The sequence below is a fragment of the Acinonyx jubatus genome, chromosome B3 (assembly GCF_027475565.1).
Source record: "Acinonyx jubatus isolate Ajub_Pintada_27869175 chromosome B3, VMU_Ajub_asm_v1.0, whole genome shotgun sequence".
Classification (NCBI taxonomy): domain Eukaryota; kingdom Metazoa; phylum Chordata; class Mammalia; order Carnivora; family Felidae; genus Acinonyx; species Acinonyx jubatus.
In genome coordinates this window covers 74,842,541-74,857,481 of record NC_069386.1, presented here as the reverse complement: position 1 = coordinate 74,857,481, position 14,941 = coordinate 74,842,541, and positions in this window count along the sequence as shown.

Here is a 14,941-nt window from a genome sequence, read left to right as displayed (position 1 = left end):
CCTAATGAAGAAATGCTTTGGGGAGGATAGGGAAGTGTACAAGTTCCACAATGATGTAAATAATTTAGCAATCTCTAAAATGAATTTGCATTAATATAGTCGGGGCTCCCAGAGTGTCTATAATTGATTTTACTTTCTCTACTTTCTACTGGCTCCAAATCTCCCCATTCATTACCGCATAGGGATTGTCTTATAAACTTGGTAGAAACCATAACAATTTGCTAAAATATTCTGCTTGGATGTTCCAAAAGCTGTTTTTGTCATCCGGTCTATGTATTTCTTTAGGTGGGCTAAAAATGTGGGAATTTGTGCCAGGTGCATGAGTTTGTTCTGATTGGCCCTCAGGGATTGCCCAAAAGAGTCATAGTGCCTGCCGAGGGCTTATGCCATGACCTGCACTTTTTCAGCGCTTTTAAGAGCCTCAGCAGATGGGATCATTGTTGTCCCTCGAAAGCTCTGAACGGTGGCCTGGCATCCCAGGAATTTGCCCAAGTTGCTTTGTGATGGTTGTCTGACTCGGCCCCTCACTGTGGGGTTTCACAGGTATAAGCGGATTTTACTTTTGAGGTAGCAGGCAGACTGACTGGCAGAGAATCTACTTAGAGAGAGGATGTACTACCCTTCCCATTCCCTCGCTGGCGCTAGGAATCTTTGATTTAGAGCACTGCGGCTGCTGCAGTTCATTACTGTACATTTTAGAGTCCGGCTCGACTGGATCAGTGGGCTACCCCCTAAAGTGCTATACTCATTGTGATAATAGCTAAGGATATTACAGGCAGGAGGAGCGCACACTGCCTTTGGAGCTCCACTACTCTCAGCCTTAAGTGAGCTTCCAAAGAAAAGGAAGAGTGCTACCTTGCAAGCTCGCTATCCCCTCTCACAGTGACCCTGTGAATTATGGCCACCCCATCCAGTTTGGGCTGTTAGGAGTCCAGGTAAGGGGCAAGGGACTGTAACCATGGTTGTTTCATCCAGAAGGGACTATGGGACTCTAAGAGCCATAGTAGGGAGGGCCAGGGCTGAGGAATATGTGAAGATTTGGCATATCCATAATCCCTCTGGAGTGCTAGCTATCTCTCAAGTCCTGGTCTGGGCACCCCTTTGCTTAACAGACCACATGGCGGGTTTTTAAAGAGAGAACATCAGGACATGCGGTGTTTATTAGTTCTCTGGTCCCAGGAATGTCAATTTGAGTCACTCAGGCAAGGCGGAACAGAGACCCCGTATCTAAGGATTGAGAAATTATAAGACAGTATGGTCCAGTAGATATAGCAATAAAATGGGAGTCGCTAACCGTGGGTCTCCAGTCTTGACTTTGTTGTTGAGTTATTCTGTGACATTGTGCAAAGTCCCTTCACGTTTTAATGTTCTTGACTGGGAAATTAGGAAACTTCCCAGTTGATGAGCCTCCTAGGACTGTACCTTTCAGAGGAGTACTGTCAAAGAAGGAGTCAAGAGGCCTCCTCCTCTCACCCCTGTTGTAGTGTCAGCTCTGCTTATATAACTAACCATGTCTTTAAAACTTAGTATTTGCATGCTACCCATTCTTCTTAATGCTGCTCCCTTTTTTCATATACACATAAATGTAACATCATATTTATTAGGCTGTTTTATTTATTGAATAAAATAGAAGTCTTTTTTAAACAACCATGTAGCTAGCAACTCTTACTAATAATTAATATGGCAATTTATAGAACTATCTTTTGTTTTCTACACTATGCTGGCTACTCTGCTATGTGTTTCACATTCTAGCTGTCCCCATGATAGCTATTCAGCATAAGAGCTATTATGCTCTTACTCCCATTTTGCATGTGGTGAAACCAAGATTCAGAGTTTACTCAATTTACACAAGTAGTCCAGGACATATCCCTTCACCCTTTTATAAAATCCTTCTTTCAGTGCCTTCTTTTTGCTATAATTTTACATGAATCCAAATGCATTGGGAACTTGGGCATTTGGATTACGATTTTACTCCTAACAGTTTAGCCAAGCCATTAGTAAACTTCCATCCATCTGATGATCTCATTCACACAACCCACTTGTACGGACACGTCTTGATTTTGTGAAGTTCTTTCAAAGCCTTACTTCTGAAGGAGACTCTTTCACTCTGTAACTAACACCTCCCCAGTAGCTCTCTCACTTGCTTACTCTCCATATGCCCTCTCTTTAAACTTAACACCCTCCCTGGTCCCCATGCTCTCTTGTTTTTTCTTGATAGTTCAGCTCTCCCCTTGGTTCTGCCTGTCACCTTTGACTTTCTGAAAATGTCCCTTTATTCTTCTGACTTTTTGTTTTCCTCTTATGCCAACCCTAAAAACTTTCAATTTTGTGTTGTGAACTCTTTCAACTATCCTTTGTCTTATCAGCTCCTACTTATCCGTCCAATCTCTGCTTAAAGATTACATCCTCCGGGCTTACTCTTACACTACAGATCAATTCGGCCACCGTGTTTCAGGCTCTCACAGTGGCCTGCATTACTTGTCACAGCATTTGTCAGAGTTTGTAATGATATCCTTATTTATTTAATCACTTGAATTTAGATCTTTCTCCCTCACTACTCCATAAGCTCCGCAAAGGCAGAATCCAGGCCTGTTTTATTTACTTGTTGATGCTTTTTAAATTTCAGACTCTGTTACTTTCCAGCAAAACAGGATAAAACAAAACAAATCTGCTTCTCTCTTTGATGTATATGCCATATGGCGATGTTCCCATCCCATTTTTCCTCTTGTGCTGTCATACTCAGGACATTTTCTCATTCGCTTGAAACTTTTGATCCTGACTCAGTCTTTCTCCTGTCTCCATTTCTGGCCATTGGCCCCATAATTCCAACATGGAGGTGGATGATCTATTCAACACCCTTCCCTCTGCACATTTTCATCTACTTTTCATCCACTGCATCTCAGGCACCCACTCCTTTGTTGCACACTGTATCTTGCCATCCTGAGAAATTGAACAACCTCTAACTTTCAGAATCAAACATCTGAGATTGACACTGTCACCTCAGAGCCTATAGCTCACTTGTTCAAGTTCTCTCATTGCGATCCTTTGATCTCATTCAAACTTCCATTCCATGGACCCTACCAACATCATTCTATTTTCATTTCCTTTCTACTACCATTATTATAAAGATTTCCTATAGATAATACCCTCAGCTTAAATTTACCTTCTAACCTATAGCCTCAATGTACTTCTCTATACTTGTACCTGATCAGCAAAATCTTTCTGGGGAAAAAAAAATAATCTGCTGATAAATTTCAGTCTAAATTCATGTTTGTAATCCTCAGGTAATCAACACTGACTGGAATTCAAGTATGTTTTTCTAGTAAGTTTACTCTCCTACTATTAGAAATAACTATTTCATATCTTTTCTCCTCAAAGCTCCCATAACCTATACCTTCTCATTTTCACTTCGTGACTTCACATTATATTTAATTGAGAAATTAGAAGCCATTAGATGCAAAGGTCTCTCTTTGTCTAGGACCAAACTTAGCTTTCATTTGCAATTCCCTTCTCCTTCCCTCCATTTACAGAGAAATTTGCCCCACCCACTCTGTTGAAGACTTCTCCACTTGTCCACTGAGTCCCATCCTGTCTCACCTACTTAAGGAACTTGATTTTTAAGTTATCCTCTTTTACTCCTATTTCATCAACCTTTCCTTCCTTGAGGATTATTCCTAAATATAAGAATATGATCTGATATATTTCATCTTTATAACTTTTGTCAATACCCCACCCACCCCCTTTGAGCTACTTTCTCATTTCTCAACTTCCCTTCCTGGCCAAATTTTAATGGGAAATTAAATTACCCATGAAAATGGGTACCCATGGGTACCCATGAAATTACCATGAAAATTCTTGCATAACCATCCCTTCCCCTGCTCCCTATACCTTTCTTTTATTTCTTCTGTACCTATTGTCCACTTCTTTCTCTCCATTTCCTTAATTATGTCCAATTTTTTAATTACCACATATCCTCTAGCTTATCTTGGAATTGTGTTTACGTTATACACATTGGAACATATTATTTCTTTGTTAAAAATATTCAGTGCTTTCATTTTACTTAAAGGACAGTATTGGTATACACTTGACAGGAACAGTTATCAGAGAAAGAGAGAAGGGAATGACTGAATAGAGAAGCAAACTACACAAATTTCCTTTCTGCATAGGACTTAGAATGTATTGGGAGACACAGGTAGGCAACAGATACTTACAAAGGTAATTACCATTTTTAATAGTGTAATAAGAGCACAGAGTCCTATGAGAACATATGAGAGCAGTTTCTTCCCTATAGAAGTAATATTTATCCTAGGGCCTTAAAGGAGAATATGGGTACTGAAGTGTTAAGGCAGGCAGGTGGAACAGTATGTGCAAATGCCCTGAGGCAGGAGGAATGGCTTTTGAGTCACTAAAGTATGGCCTGCATGAAGGAGAATTGTTTGAGGTAGGGCAGGAGAGACAGATAGGAACTAGATCCTGTGGGACATTGTACAACACTTAAAAGATTTTCGACTTCATTTCAAGGACAAATAGATGTCATTAAGGGGTTTTAACAGATGTTTTAGGCTAGTTTTATTCTTTGACAAGATTATTCTCTGTGGTATATGTTGAATATGCAGATGAAAAGAAGATGTAGATAAATTTTTTTAAAAAAATATTTTCAAGAGAGGGGCGCCTGGGTGGCTCAGTCGGTTGAGTGTCTGACTTTGGCTCAGGTCATGATCTCACGGTCTGTGATTTCAAGTCCCATGTTGGGCTCTGTGTTGACAGCTCAAGCCTGGGGCCTGCTTGAGATTCTGTGTCTCCCTCTCTCTCTGCCCCTCCCCTGCTCATGCTCAGTCTCTCTCTGTCTTAAAAATAAATTAAAAAAAATTAAAAACTAAAAAAATATATTTTCAAGAGAGAGCTATAGACTAGAATGCTTTTAGTAAATAACAAGTTGTGGGCAGCTTCAAGATGCTTTGGAAGTTGTATTGACTAAGAGGGATAATGGCAACAGGCATAACAGGGAAAAGGATAGATTTTAACTTCCTGCATGAATAAAGCGGCCCAGAGAGAAGCTAATTCCTAAGAATGAAAATGCCGGAGGAAGAGTAGGCTTAGGAAAGAAGATAAAGAGAGATTCAAGTAAAATTAGAGATATGAGATGAAAAACTAGGAAATATTCCAGATGTAGCTCTTTCCCTAAACTACACGATTTATTAAATATATCCCTAACTTAAAAAATACATATATCCCAAATCCAATCATTTCCCACCACCTCTACTGCTTTGACCTTAAGCTAAGCACTCATCATCTGTCTTCTAGGTCGTTATTTCCTAATTCAAAGCAGCTAGAACACTCCTTTTAAAATGCAAATTGAACCACACTCATGCTATGCCCTTAAGCTGAAATACTATATTTTTACTTTTGCCAAAAGATTCTCCTGGAGCCAGCCTCTGTCTTCCTCCTGAAACATTTATTCTACCCTTCTCTCCTAGATACACTATGTAGTCACAACTGCACTTTTTCCTGTTTTGGAATAAGATCATCCCTACTTCAGGGCCTTTACTCTTTATGTTCATTCTACTTAGAATTCTTTTCTCCTTCTCCTTGTGTGAGTTCTAACTTAAATGTTAACTGAACATTCTGTATAAAATAGGGTACTCTTCCAGGCCTGTAAAATTTACTGTTGGAGGATGTCACTGATATTCAGAACAGGGGTTACTTCTTGGCATACATGCATGACATATAAGAGGAAAATGTGTTCAACGATGTTTTCTTCTGTTTACACAAGAAAATATATTTTTATTTTGTTAAAGATTATTTTATGGTCTGTGATATAGAAAAGGTACACCAGCAGGAAGGGAGGGTGCTGTTGTATGAATAAAAGTGCTTTATTGCTTTATTCACAGAAAACAGCTGCTGGTTAGCATATGCCTCCTGATCTTGATTAGTTGAGGAATGAAATAGTGAAAATTGTGGCTGTGATCATTCCAGAGTGCTGTGTGAAGAAATGGCTGTCAAATAAAAGATCCTGCTTTACCACAATGAAGTTTTCTGGATCTTTAGGGTAAAAGGTAGTCATTGAAGATTTTACCATGATTGACATAGGCATGACCCTAATGATTGTCAGTGACAGATGATTCTATTAGACTTCCCATAGGATTGTGTCTCAACAACATCATCAGTACCTTGAATATTTTTACTCTATCACTTTAGGGCACGCTTTTTTTTTTCTTCCTAAGAGTGTTTTTTAAGTAATCCCCACACCCAATGTGGGGCTTGAACCCACAGCCCTGAGATCAAAACATGCATGTAGTACAGACTGAGCCATCCAGGCATAGGGTGAACTTTTTAATGTTGAAAATAAGTCTTGACTAAAGTAGAGTAGCATAAATAAAAAATAGAGATTCAATAAACATGTAGGGCTAGAACTCATAGAGTTGATTGACTGATTTAGAAGTGGTAATTTGAGACAGAGTGAAAATCTAAAATAAATCCAGAGTTTCTAGTTTATGAACGTAGTGAAATTATCCTAGAGTTGTCAACAGGAAGATCAAATTTGGGCAGAAAGAGTGCACTTAATTTAGACTGAATGGGTTACTTCCATGAGTTGCACATGGAAATGTCCAGTAAAAAGCAGGAAATAAAGATCCGGAACTCAAGAAAGAATGGATGATAGTGTAATCACTGTTGAAGCCAGGGAAATATCGATAATCCCCTTAGAAAATCATGTAAAGTAAAAAAAAAAAAAAAAAAGAAAAAGAAAAAAAAAGCGGGGAGGGGGTGGGAATGCTGAGAAAGAATAGAATCCGGCAACTAATTACACATAAAGAGGAGGAGAACATCATGAACCAGGAAAAAAAACAAGATAGTGAATAACAAGCAATATTCAGAACAAGGGAAATGAGCAGGAGAGTCTAAGGCATAAAGATGTGAATTTGATAAGAAATGAAAAAAAGATTAGTGGTTTTGTCTGACCACAATACAAAAAGTTTAATGTGAATAAGAGCTATGTGTCTTTGAAGAGTGAGAAAAACATTACCAGAAGCTTCCTAACAGGCTTATATTAATGTCTTCCGGTGAAAATTTTGACCAAAAAATGCCCATTACTAAACCTGTCCTTGCCAAGAAGAATTTGAATGACCACGGCACATACTAATTATGATTTACTTACTGAAGTTGTAGAATATGCACCCCTCTCCAGGCACAGGACTGCCCAATACCCTAAAAAATGTGGGTTCTATAAGAATAGAAAAGGTGGAGGCTAGTTATTGGGTAAGTAACTAACAGAATCTACTGAAGGGGTTCAGGGCAGGCCACCCCAAAGTATGCCACTTTGGCATATTGATTATTTTTTACTATCCTTTGTCCCCCTACCCCCCAAAAAGCAGGAAATAAAACTCCTTTATGAAGGTTACCTTCCCTGAAATAGGAAGTGAAGAGACCACCTTATCCCTAGAGGTAGGGAATTCAGGACTGAGAAGTCTGTCTAAACAAACACTGTTACTTCATTAATTTATTACACTAAAGCCTAAACTTCTCTGTCTTGTCAATTCTTTACAAATTCATTGTTTCTTTATCAGAAGAGTATAAAAGCTACCTACTTTGGTCACCTCTTTGATTCTATTTTTAATGAGCTCCCATATGTATGAAATTAAATTTGTTTTTCTCCTATTAATCTGTCCTATGTTGACTTAGTTATTAGACCAGGAAGAAGGAAAAAAGTTTTCCTCCCTATACTGCATGAGAAAGAAACAAAGAATCTGTATGTGTGAGGAAGAGAGAAAGACAGAGACAGAGAGGTAGGCGAGACCATTTTCATTTTCTCTGAAACAGATGGCAAGGTCACCTGTAGAGAGAAGATAAGAGAGGGGGTGCTTGAGGATTTAAGAGGGTGATAAAAATTGAAATAGCATTTATGGGGATTGGGGAAAAGAGGAATAGGTGTCCAAGAGCACTCTACTTGCTGGTATCCAGGTATGAAAAACACTGCTACCAAAGAGAGTGTCATTTTGATTTTTGATTTAATGTGATGTCAAATACATTAGAGGTGGCCATTGACCACCCTGTCCTTTTCATGCAGATGCAAAACTGCTCTCACAGCAGATCTTGTATTGCTTTGCTCAAACTCACCTTAAGTGTCTGACTGATGAAATTTCCACAGCTTCCCTTGGGAATAGAACTCTGTCATCCAATAGTTCTGTCTGTCAGGCAATGTTCCCTGCAGTCCATGTCTTCCTCCTTTATTTCTGTTTATTAGTTTTCTTCTTCGGGCAAAATAATTCCCCTTCCTCTGTGGAATTTTTACATCCACGCTCTTGTCACAGCTCTTCCAGTCACCATTTGTGCTGCTTTGTGTGTTCCATTTTGTCATTCTTTCATCATCCGTCGGGTCTTCCCTATCCTTTCGTGACAAGTGCTGCTTTCCCTCATAACACCTATGAATTCTTGGGATCTTTATTATTTTTTTTTGAAGTTTGTTTATTTTGAGAGAGAGAGAGAGTGAGAGAGCACACATGGGAACTGGGGAGGGGCAGAGAGAGAGGGAGAGAGAGAATCCCAAGCAGGCTCTTCACTGTCATCAAAGAGCTCAACACGGGCCTCAATCTCACAAACTGTGAGATGACCTGAGCCGAAACCAAGAGTTGGAGGCTTAATTGACTGAGCCACCCAGGTGCCCCTTGGGACCTTTAAAATCTGATGTTACTCATATAAACCATTGTATAATAGGTGGAATATTCTCACAAAATGGACTCCTAGTTACATAACTCTTTTGCTGTTACCCAGCTTGAATTACTTCCTCTGACCCCCATCACTGCTTAAAGAAGCCTACAGGGTGCTATTATTTTAGGGAAATGTATCTTCCACAGACTGGAATGTTTGTGTCCCCTCCAAAATTCATCTACTGAAATCTAATCCCCATGGTGATGGTGTTTGGAGGTAGGGCCCTTGGGAAGTGATTAGGTCATGGGAGCTCTGCTTTATAAAAGAGACTGCAGAGAAATTCCTTACCCTTCATGTCCTGGTATGTTGTATTATAACAAAAAGAAAACCATCTATAAACCAGGAAACAGGTTCTCACCAGACTCTATTGGTGCCTTGATCTTGGACTTCCCAGCCTTGAGAACTAAGAAATAAATTTCTGTTGCCACCAAATATACTGTATTTTGTTAAAGTAGCCCAAATGGGTGAAGACAGAAATTGGTATTGAGAGTGAAGTGCTATTGTAACAAATGCCAAAAAATTTGGAAGTAACTTTAAACTGAGTAATTGGTAGGAGCTAGAAGAATTTGGAGGTGCATGCGAGGAAAAGCCTATATTGTTATGAATGGACCGTTAAAGGCAATTCTGGTGGGAGCTCAGAAAGAAAAGAGGGGAGCTACCAAAAGACCTCAATCTCTTTAGTTCACCTAAGTAATCCTGAACATAATGTTGGTATAAGTGTGAATGTTAAAGGCCATTCTGCTGAGGTCTCAGATGGAAATGATGAACATATTACTGGAAACCAAAGGAAAGGAAATCTTGATATAAAATGACAAAGAACTTGGCTGAACTGTGTTCACGTCCTAGTGTTTTGTGGAAGGTAGAATTTGTGAGTGATGAAATTGGATATTTGGCTGAAGAAATTTCTAAGCAAATTATTGAAGAAGTAGTCTGATTTCTCCTGGATACTTATAATAAAAGGAGGAATGGAATCGTTAATCAAAACGGAAACAGAATTTAAAGATTTTGAAAGTTATCAGCCTAGCCGTATAGAAAAGAATAAGAAAGTCTTTTGAGAGAGAACATGAAGAATGTAGTCCTATGACTATTTGACAAAGAGCCATCTTGACAGAAGCCAGGAGCTATTGCCCAAGTCAATGGAAGGATGATCCCAAAGGATCATCAGAGGTGCCCTCCCACCACTGGTCCAGAGTGCATTGGGCTGCTGGTGCCTGTGGGACCTACCTTACATTGCCAACTCCTTCCTACACTCCAGTTGTGTGTCTGGTAAACCCAGATGCAGCATAGACCGTATGCAGCAAAGCTGTAAGGGCATGGCTGTCTCTACCAAGATTTCAAATGATGAAGCCTCTTGGCAGAGCCAAGGGCTCAGGATTTCAACCCCAGAGAGCTGTGGGCTCAGGCAAGAACTGTTACAGGGCCATCCAACGCCACAGGGACAAGGCTTCTTAGGAAAACTTTGGGGGTAGGGCTGTCACCCTAGGTGGCTTGGAAAGCAGAACTCCCATTCAATTGGGCCTGGAGGGCAGAGAATAGGGTCAAAAAGGATTATTCTTGAACATAAGATCTAATGGAAATTGCTCTATTGGGTTTGGACTTGCTTGGTGAGACCTGTCACTCTTTTCTATTTCTCGCTTTTGGAGTAGGAATGTTTACCCTATGCCTGTCCTACCACTGTGTTTTGGCAGAATTTAACATGTTTGGTTTCACAGATTCATACCTGGAGAGGAATTTGCCTCAAATGAGTTACACCTTGAGTTTTCCCATATCTGATTTAGATAATCTTTATTTTTCCCATTTATTTATTATTTATTTTAGAGCGTGTGTGTGCTCTATTTATTTTAGAGTGTGTGTGTGCGTGAGTGGGGTAGGGGGAGACAGAGAAAGAGAGAGCCTTAAGCAGGCCCCACACTCAGTGAGGAGCTTGACACAGGACCCGATCCCACAACTCTGGGATCATGAGCTGAGCCAAAATCAAGTCAGAAACTCAACTGACTGAGCCACCCAGGTGTCCCAATTTAGAGGATCTTTAGGTAAGACTTTGGATTTAAGACTTGTGAGTTGATGACCTGTGAGATGCACATGAAGTTCAGAGGCCAGGAGAAGAATGCTGTAGACTGAATGTTTGTGTCCTCAAAATTCACACATTGAAATCTAATCCTCAATGTGGTAGTATTTGGAAGTGGGTTCCCTGAGAGAAGATTAAGTCATGAAGTTTCCCCACTTAGGTCAACTTGAAAATGGGATTAGTATACATATAAAAGAGATTCCAGGGAACTCCCTTGTCTCTTTCACTATGTGAGATTACAGTGAAAAGACATTTATAATCCAGGAACTGGACTGTAATGAGACACTGAATCTGCTGGTGCCTGATCGTGGGCTTCCTAACCTCCTCAAGTGTGAGAAATAAGTACCACCAGGCTACCGAGCCTCTGATATTTTGTTAGAGCAGCCTGAACAGACTAAGACTGTAGCCTAGTGTTCTAACAGATATCTCTGCCTTTAATCTCTTTCTTTTTAACACATACTGTAGACTATTGCCAAATTAATTTTCCTCCAGACTCTATTTTCATGTCCATTTCCTGTGCAAAAAAAAAAAAAAAACAAAAACAAAAAAAAAAAAACTTGTGATAACTTCACATCACCTAGATGTTGAAGTGCAAACTCTTTAACCCATTATTTCTTTCATAGTCTGTTTCTAAATTACTTTTGCAAATCCTCCTCCAACATGCTAAATGCTTATCCAGTTAGGCTCACAGTATTTCCCTTAAGTGAAACGTTCCCTTACCACTTATCTGCTTATTCCCAACTTCCCAGGCAGCCCTGTCACTTGCCCTTATATCCTACTATGTCCATAAAAGATTTCTCCATCTTTCCTGCCTCTGAAATCTTATGCTTTCATAAGATTTGTTGTTGTGTTAAATTAATGGAAATGTTTGGGTATTAAGTATGTCAGCCTGAAAATAGCCATAATGAGAGGTAAATGAGTGTTTATTTGGGACCAAAGAATTGAAGTTTGGGGAGCACAGATTCCAGCAGTAACCAGAAAAGTATCTTGCATGCAGGGTGAAAGCAGGGGCCTTTTATGAAAAAGAGGAGAGGCATGGTAGAGGGGTGACAATTACTTGATTTGGATAAAAGAGAATCAAATTGTTGACTGGCACTAAAATGCTGAGTCACTTTTGGATACACATTGATCAACTATTCTGTTTTTTTTTGTTTTTGTTTTTTTTAAAGTTTATGTATTCATTTTGAGAAAGACAGAGCGTGCATGCGTGGCCAAGGCAGATAGAGAGGGAGAGTGAGAATCTCAAACAGGCTTTGCTGTCAGGACAGAGCCCTATATGGGGCTCAATTTCATGAACTGTGAGATCACAACCAGAACCGAAGTCAAGAGTAGGACGCTTAACCTACTGAGCCACCTAGGCATCCTTCTATTGGTGTTAACAAATAAAACTATTCCAGTATGCATTAGTTAACTATTTGGTCTTCACAAAGTCCATAACCGTCACTTTTATGGTCAGGATGCCTGTTGTCCTGTTGAATTTAGAGGAAATTGCTTATAAAACAGTTGCTGTTCTGGCCCACCCCAAGTGTCTTTTTTGCTCCGGTCAAGTGCTCATTAGCCATTTGTTTAATAAAGGAAAGTGGGACTTCTCTCAAAAAGGAGTCTCTCACGTCCAGAAGTTTTAGGGATAAGGCAGTTTCTCTACAGTGGCCTCTCCAACTCTATTTTAAAATGGTATCAGTCATGTCAACTTTTCATAAGTACTATATAGGTAGTTATAATAAGTTATACTTTTGTTTGCGTTTTTCATATTCTTAAAAATTATGCTTTGTTTTAATAGGTGCCCAATAAATATTTTGGTGAAATGAATGTTAATTTATTCACTTGTGGTAAATGATCCTTCTCTTAAGTTGTTCCTTTGCTTTTTCTAGAGATTCCAAGATTCTAGATGAAGTTGATTTTGTCCCACATCCCTTGGATGATAACGAACTAGGCTGCAAATGAATAAACACTCATAGTTGTTTGACTTTGCTGTTTTATGAGAACTGACTTAATTCGGACCTAGTCTCCAGAGAAGGAATATAGAATAGTTAGGGTCATGTTTCTTTAGGGGTACTTTCACCATTGGTAATCACCAAGGAAGGATTACGCCAAAGTGACCCATACATCTGTGTCAAGGATCTTGGGGCATAAAGATTTCCAGATTTTAGTTGAAGAGCTATTATATTTGTGTGTTTTGGTGGTGGTAATATAATTGGGCCAAGTGGACCATGCTAAGACATACAGACCTTCAGCTACCTGTGTTGAATTCTCTAATTTTGTTAACCCTGAATATCTTTTCCCTTTGACTTGGCTGAGCTCGATTCAGTACTGTCTGTACAATCTAGCTTCTACTTATAAAGGAGATCATTTCTTAGAAAAAAATTACATATGTCCCTGAAAAACATACGAGATTAATTTTACAGGGATAAAAAAATATAGCACCGAAGTTATTGTTTCATCTTATGCCAACTGTTGACACTAATAATCTAAAGGAATTATCATGTGACCCTGTGTTTATAGGACTCAAACCTGAAACACCATTCTGAACTAAAAAATTCATCTCTATATTTCCTGGCTATTTTGCCAAATAAAAAAGTGGCTGACTGTTCCAAATGCAATTTTGCTCTACTTCCTTTTTTAGGATCAAAGTCAGACCATTATACTTATCATTTTTATTATGAAGGGCTTTTTCCCCCTATCATTTTAAAGTGGCCGAATTTATGTTGTCTGAGAACCGATTAGCCAACCAACCTAAGCTATGTAATTTTAACCATCCAAAGCATCCAAAGAGCTCCAATTAACAGACTTTTGGGGGACTTCAAATAGTCAGAGCCTTTGAATCTAAGCCATTCCCCAAGGCAGCATCTACTCGGCTAAAGTAAAGGGGAGATCTGGCAGTTATTCTCTTGATTTGATTAGTCTAGCTAGTCAGGCCTCTGTCTCCCTGCTGAATTAGCTGGTTTGGCTGCCTACACTGATCAAATCAAATGGATAATTGTCCAATCTTTCTTGTATTTTGTATCCTATAAACAGAGCTTAGAATAAACAAGACTAACTACAGCCAATAACTGGTCTTCCTGTTTTTTAAGGATTGTTATTATGTTATCACTAGGCCAATTGTCCAAGGTCAGAATGTTCTATTGGTTGGTGTCAAGGTGGTTTGGTTTGTTTTTGTTTTTTGGTTTGTTTTTTGGTTTGGTTTAATTTCCACCCACTGTAAACCAAATTTGGCTGTTCAGAGATGTTTAACACTGGTTGATATTGGAAACTTAGCATCATGCTGTATCTACCCCAACTGTGAATACTGAAAAAACACCTTTGAAATGGAAAATGTGACATACAAATAAGGTACTACCTAGTTTTCTGTTATCTAAAATGCAGCCCCTGTTCTCTCTAGTCCATTGAACAGCTCTGATCCAAGAGCCAGAACATAGTCATACTAAAGTAGCATTAATAATTTAGTCTTGGTTTTGCATCATTAGATATTGAGGCCACTGATGTTGTACCACTTATCTCTCAACCCAGGGGCTTCTGCTATGACCAGTTTCCCATTTTTAATGATGACACTAAGCCATAGAAAGTACTATCAAATTGTTATTTTCATTTTATGAATGGTGACTCAAAGATCATTTAGAAGTTTTATTGTATTCTGTTGGTGGTACCCTTTAGAAGGTGACTTTAATCAAAGCTGTTTTGTGCTTTCTTTGTGGACCTTGGTCTGAATGGGGGGAGCCTATTAAGTGATTTTCCCAGTATAAACCACTGACAAGAGTATTTTCTCATCCCTCAAAAGCAAGTAGAGAGAAACAAATGGCTTGAGTTGAAAAAGTTGATGTTTTCAAATAATAATGAGAGAAAACTGCTCTTGGTTTTATCAAACACTGGCTCCCTCTACTGGCAGGGGAGAGGGTGGTGCCCTTTGGAGTGAATATATTAACACATATGTGTATATATGTGTATATAATGTGTATATAATATATAGTATATATAAATATACTGTATATATGTAGAGTGTATATAGTCACATACCAGGTAGTCATAGCATAAAACAGTGCTGGTCACTAAGTCTCTCTCGGCATATCCTTTTTTTCCAAGTCCTGGATTTTCTCTTATGGATATGCTGAGTATTCTCTCAACTCTTCTTCCAATCTTCCTTTCTCCAAAATGGGTTTGGTACTGCCCAAC